The following is a 4,870-nucleotide window of genomic DNA, read 5'->3' on the forward strand; positions in this document are numbered from 1 at the left end:
GGGAGAGGGGAGATGGAATGTGGAGAGAGAGAGAGAGAGAGAGAGAGAGAGAGAGAGAGAGAGAGAGAGAGAGAAAGTAGCACACAGATGCAGAGAGACAGAAAAGGAAAACAGGAATAGAGACACTCGGAGGGTTAGGGGAAGAGGCAGAGGCAGAAAATAAGACAGAGAGAGAGTCACGGGGGGGGGGGGCCGGGGGGCTCACAGAATGGAGATGACACAGATGGACAGATGGGGTAGAAAAGAGCCAGAGACCTTAGGTCACAGATGGAGGCAGAAGAGCAAGACCCAGTGAGCCAGTGACCTGCAGGAGGGCGGGCAGGGCCCGGGGTCTTGCCACCTCAGGGTGCAGCATGGGTGGAGCAGGTTCCCACGCATGGTGACACTGGAGGAGGGGAGCCCCTCACTCCCAGCCTGCTCCCTCCAGTGTGCACCTCAGTCCCACGCCTGGAGCTAGGCATCGCCAGTCGTTGGTACACAGAGGGACGGGCAGAGCCCAGAGGGGAACGTGGCCCTGGCAGCCCAGAGTCGGCCTCAGTTCTGCCAGTCCCTGTGGGGTCACCTCTGGCACCTGATTCAGTCTTTTGGAGCCTTGGCTTTCTCATTTGAAAAGTGAGGGCGACAATACTCATGTCCTGGGGTGCCAAAGCACCTACATGAGGCATCTTCTGGGGACAGCAGGTGCCCACCGTAAGTCCATTGACTTCTTGCATCCTGGAATCTGGGGCTCAACCATCATCCTCTTGTGATCTTGCAGTTGACCAGCACTGACCTTGGAGACCTGGGGTACAGCCATACCCGACAGGTACCTCAAAAGGGAAAATCCAGAGGAGGGAGGGAGCGGGAAGTCTTCGTGGGTGGGAGGGTTCCCTAGACAGCCTTCTCAGGCAGCCGTGGTGGGTGCAGCGGGCAGCAGGCAGCGGAGGGGCTGGTGCACGTCACTGGTCTGCCAGTGACCTTGAGCCTCTCCAGGGCTTCTGCCTGCCCAGCTGCCTGAGTGGGGGGGTCGGACTCCTGGGGCCTTTGAGTCCCTGACGTTCAGGGGTTCTCAGAGTCTATGAGTGTAAGCAGCCCGACCTCAGGGGGGGGGCAGGAGGGTGTCCCGAACTCCCCCCACCCTCCTGCCAAGACTGCGGCGGGAACAGAGGCCGCGGGCTCTGAAGGATCTGTCACAAAGCGCGGTGGTCGGTTACCGGTTACCACATAAGCCAAGCCCTTGATCTGCCGTGTTTGAGGAAACCCTTTGTTCCTTTCAAGTCTCTATTCTCTCAGCCAGGGCTGGTACAGGGACCGAGGCAGTGAGTTTTCCCTTTCTTCTTTTTCTTTTTTGGATTTTTAAAAATAACTGGCTTGTGCGTTCAGGCAGTATTCCAGAATTGGGTTCCCAGGCTGGGGTTCAGGGCCAGGGACTCCCGCAGCAGCCCCTTAACCCCCACAGGCCTGGGGGGAGGGAGAGCCTGAGGCTGGCGGGGGAGGGGAGGCCAACACAGTGCCCTCCCTAGGGACCCAGGCTCAGGGACCAGTCCTGGGAGGCGAGGATGAAGGACACAGATGGAACGATGGCGGCTTCCATCCTGGCAGTAGCACCCCCAAGCTGGCCAAGCCTGGCGCACCCCTGTCTTCTGAAGCTCATTCTTGTTTTCAGTGCTAAGCTTAGAAGCCCTAGCAGACCTGGCTGATGGCTCCCTGCTGGGTCCATGCCAGACATGGTCAACCCAAGACCTTCCCCACGCCCCTCGGGTGAGTCTTGAGGATCCTTTAGGGATCCAGGATTTGAGTGTCTACGACCAATTACATTTGGTCTGCAAAATGAAACCCACCTCCCCAGCCCAGACGAGATCCCCTCTAAGGCCCCGACGGGAGATGGACATGCAATAAATACTTGGTGAATGGACCATTCCCCCTCCCCCCTTCTTTTTTTAGCCTTCGCTACCTGCCAGGCACTCTTCTGAGTGCTGTTCTAAAAGTGAACAGAATAAAGTTCCTGACCTCAATCTAATGTGTGTGGGGGAGACGGGAGGTAAACAAATAAGCAGAGAGAGATTTCGTGTCAGGTGGTGATCAGTGCTATGAAGAAAAATGAACCAGAGGGAAGCCGCAGGAAGTGACAGGGCCTGGGGCGGGGGAGGGGGCCGGTGGCACATCGCCGATGACATGCTCAGAAAAGGCTTTCTGAGGAGGGGACACGGGAGTCCAGAACTCAACAATGTGAGGGTCTCCTGGGATCCCGGCCCTCTAGATTTTGAGTCCCCGTTGGTCTGACTGCAAGATTTGAGTTTTTTTGTTGTGGTTGAGTCTAGAATCCCAGGAATCTAGGAACCTATAATCCAGAGTCGAGATGTTGTCCGCTCTTAGATTCCCTGACGATGCTTTTACTCTTCCATGACTCTGAAATTCTAGGATTCACGGAAGCATCGTTTTGCTGGAATAGATTCATGGCCTACCCTCTTCTCACCACCCCTAGGAAACGGAGCTGAAAATAGTAACAGTCCAAACAAGAAGCCATTCCAGCTCTAAGTGCCATAGTCAACAAATGGCCCGACGTTGCTCTGACGGTTTAATAGCTGCAGCTCCAGATGAGCCCATTCAGAAGGATCTTCAGTTGATGGAGAGGAAGAGTGAGGAAGGGGGCTTGGGGTGGCTTGTGGCTGGCCCTGGGGGAGGTCTGTGCCACCTTTGGGCCGAAGGCCGATGCTCAGGAGGACAGGTTGACTCTTGGCAAGGAAAGCCCTGGTTGGCTGGGTCAGGCCCCTTAGCCCCTGGGAACCAAGATGGCGGAGATGTCAATGGGAGAGTAAGGAAAGTTGACACCAGGTTGAACCTGAAGACCGCAGAGCACGTGGGGTTGGCAGAGAGCCGGGAAGGCAAGCCCCAGGAGAAGGGAATGGCGGGTTCAAAGATCCTGAGGCCAGAGGGAGTGGGGCAGGTTTTCTGGGTAGTTGGAGCATAAGACAGTGAGGAGATCTCAGGGGGAGGAAGGGGCCGCATCCCACAGGGGTTTGGAGATCCAGGCTGGGAATGTGGGAACTGCCGGAAGGCCTTAAACAGGGAAACAAGACAATGTAAGTCCATATTTAAAAGATTCCCAAGTTCTCTGAGTAAAATGGATGACCGGGGGGCAAGAGTGGACTTGGCCCAGTGGAAGATCACCAAATGGATTTTCCAGGGGAAATGAGGGCGGCAGAAGTTCCATCTCTTCCTCCACCCCTTCTTTCTTCCCTCCTGCGTTTCCATCTCTGCCTCCTCCCCTCCCTTCCATTCACCTATTAACGGAACACCTACTAAGTGTTAAGGGGAGTCGACCGCAGTGCTGAGGTTACAAGGATGGATTAAGCACGGTTCCCAACCACGAGGCGCTCGCCAAACAGCGGGGTTGGCAGAGTTGTCACGAGGTGGAACACAGACAGCTCCAGCCCACGGGAGGTCCTGGCCTGTCCCCGAAGGTGACCAGAGGCCTCTGGGAGGAGATGCCGGGGCTGAAGTTGGGCCTTTTGAAGGACTTGGAGGAGCTGGGTGGAGACCAGGAGGGAGCTCCAGTGGGCGTGCCCTGGCTGGGGAGCTGAGGGGCAGGGGTGGCTGGCTCAGAACCTGTGGGGGGGCCCTGGGGAGAGGGGTCTGGGCCTCTCGGGGAAGGGGCAGCGCCGCCCCTTCCCATCAGCACCGCCTGCCCGTGCCAGAGCTGAGTAATTTAATTAAGTGCCAGCTCTCCAACAAGATGCAGCTGTTTAGCAGATGTCGCCTTCTACCCCAGATGGAGGTGCATCTTGGCGACCGGCACAGCATTTCCTGGGCGTCTAATTTGCGAGGCTTTGGAGGGGAAGGAATTCAAGTCGCTCCCTTTTTCTTCATTAGCCATCAGTCACAGCGCACCCCCTCCCCGGCACCGCCCTGCGTCACGCATTCCTATGGCTTCACTTTGGGCTGGAGGCAGAGAGGCTGGCTGGAAGGACGGCCGGGTCATTGTCACTCTGAAAAACAAGAGGGAAAGGGAACCAAACAGTTGCCAACCTACAGAGCCTCCAAGACCTTTTATGACGGTGGAAAGTAGGTTCACCCCGACTTTTATGAGAGGGCCGTGAAGAATAACTGCTATCTGTTGAACAACGGCCATGCTGATTCTCCAACTCCTACCATAGCCGGGCTTGGTCCTGCCACAGGGCCTTTGCCCTTTCCGCCTCTTTGGCTGGAAATATTCTTTCCAGATCCCCATGTGACTAACTCCCCCTATTATTATTATTATTTTTTAATTAGTCCGCCTCTTGTATCTATGGGTTCCACAACCACAGATTCAAACAACTGTAGGTTGAAATTGTTTTTAAAAAAATCTTTCTTGTCATTATTCCCTAACAATACAGTATAACAGCTCCTTAGAATTATTAGAATTATAAATTTGTGATTATAATTAATCCAGAAGTGATTTAAAGCATGTAGGAGCTCATGCATAGGTTTTTTTTAAAATACAAATACTCCACCAATTTATATAAATGATTCAGCATTCTTAGACTTGGTATCCAAGGGGGTCCTGGATACCGAGGGATGCCTGTGTGTTTGTTGAGTGTCTGTTTTTTCTCTTCTAGATTCTGTTTCCAAGGACAAGAATTTTCGGCGGCTCCATCCATCGTGGCCCCCACCCCCAGCCCTCAAAAAACAGTGCTTGACACAAGACGGAGTTTTATGAATATTGGTTTAGTGGGTGGAGGAATGATGGATGTGTCTCACGGAACACAGGAGAGTGGGGGAGATAAAATGACCGTCTTAGACTCACAGCCGACGGGGAGTGGGCTGGGATTTCAATTCAGGTCTGCCTGATTCCAAAACTCTGCCCCTTTCATTTCTTCTCCATGGCACTAATATATTCTTCCTCTGTTCC

At 54.3% G+C, this 4,870-nt stretch overlaps 1 long non-coding RNA gene across 1 annotated transcript; it reads left to right on the forward strand.

The window, feature by feature from the left end:
• Positions 1 to 209: 209 nt before the first annotated feature.
• LOC144378080 (uncharacterized) lies at positions 210 to 4,663 on the forward strand. Its single transcript, XR_013439606.1, has 2 exons — positions 210 to 805; positions 4,578 to 4,663. It is a non-coding gene; the product is annotated as an uncharacterized LOC144378080 (long non-coding RNA).
• The last annotated feature ends 207 nt before the right edge of the window (positions 4,664 to 4,870 follow it).

Source organism: Ictidomys tridecemlineatus, chromosome 5 (genome assembly GCF_052094955.1).
Source record: "Ictidomys tridecemlineatus isolate mIctTri1 chromosome 5, mIctTri1.hap1, whole genome shotgun sequence".
Classification (NCBI taxonomy): domain Eukaryota; kingdom Metazoa; phylum Chordata; class Mammalia; order Rodentia; family Sciuridae; genus Ictidomys; species Ictidomys tridecemlineatus.